A 1,589-nucleotide genomic window follows, 5' to 3' on the forward strand; every position below is an offset into this window, starting at 1 on the left:
TGTCCAAAGCAAGAGAGTCAAATAATGTTTTGTTGTGATCCATAAGGTTTTCACTGGCTAATATTTGAAAGTAGATCACCAGGTATTTTTTCCTAGTCTATCTTAGTCTGGAAGCTCCGCTGAAACCTGTCCACCATGGGTGACCCTGCTGGTATTTGAAATACAGGTGGCATAGCTTCCAGCATCACAGCAACATGCAAGCAACCACAGTATGACAGACAGGTAGTGGTTTTCACATACAGGGTGTACTTATTCTTTCTGGTAGTGGTTTTAGATCAGTTTTAGAACTACCACTGCCTCTCTTCTCTCATCTACATCCTTTATTATTACTTTAAAGGATATGATGGAGTTTGAAATTTATACCATTGCCACTGCGTCAGCTACCAAGTGTTATCTGAAACAACATATCTTAGTTATCTAGCGCTGCTATAACAGAAATACCACAAGTGGGTGGCCTTAACAATCATAAATTTATTTTCTCACAGTTTAGGAGGCTAGAAGTTTGAATACAGGGTACCAGCTATAGAGGAGGGCTTTCTATCTCTGTCAGCTCTGGAGGAAGCTCCTTGTCTCCTCTGAGCTTCTGCTCCTCGGCAATCTTCATGTTGCTTGGCATCTCTCATTCTCCGTCTCTGCTTGTTAGCTTATATTTAATCTCTTTTATATCTCAAAAGAGATTGACTGAAGATATACTCCTGCCTAATTAACATAACAAAGACAAGTCATCCCCAAATGGGATTATAAGCACGGGCATAGAGGTTAGGATTTATAACACATATTTTGGGGGGACACAATTCAATCAATAACAAAGCATTTTTGTTACCTATTCAAACAACTTTTTATTCCACTTTATTCTAAAAATATTCTTTAAGTGCCTGCTATATGCCATATCCAAGAAATAGATTGTGCCTAAAGCAGAAGAAAATCTTGTCATGCCTGTGGCAAGAGGTCTAAAAGTTACCAGTTCTCCAAAATTTGCTTTATGATCCCTACTTCAGTAGAAAGATATGGTCAAAGGAAAATAGGCTAGCATAGCTTCAATTTATTTTAAGCAACTGGATTTAAAGGTACAATTAAAAAATTGTCCCCAGGTTTTCATGATTTACCTCATAAATTTGTAGGGTCATGTTGGAAAGCCCCACATAAAATTGCAGCGCAGTGGTTAAGAGCTCAGCTGCTAACCAAAAATTCAGCAGTTTGAATCCACTTTGGATTGAGTTTGGAAACCCTATGGGCACTTCTACTCTGTCCTGTAGGGTCGCTACGAGTCGGAATCAACTCAACGGCAACAAGTTTGGTTTGGTTCCATTATGTCAGCACCATCCAGTCAGTATGTCTTTTAAGTCAACTGGTTTCCTATTCCTAAACAAATTGTTGCAATCATATACTCACTCTTGATTGTGATTGTATAATTCTAATATCCTTTAAACTTCCAAGAGAGTTTATATGGATAGGAAAATGTAAATAGCTTACAGAATGTTTTTGTGGGTGCGCAGTAAGATCTGGATGATATTTTAAAGTGTACCCTTGTGTTCACCTAGTCCAGCTAGTCCACCACCACAATTCCACATGACACAGGGATGGACAAC

Source organism: Trichechus manatus, unplaced genomic scaffold (genome assembly GCF_000243295.1).
Source record: "Trichechus manatus latirostris isolate Lorelei unplaced genomic scaffold, TriManLat1.0 scaffold00181, whole genome shotgun sequence".
In the NCBI taxonomy this organism is placed as follows: domain Eukaryota; kingdom Metazoa; phylum Chordata; class Mammalia; order Sirenia; family Trichechidae; genus Trichechus; species Trichechus manatus.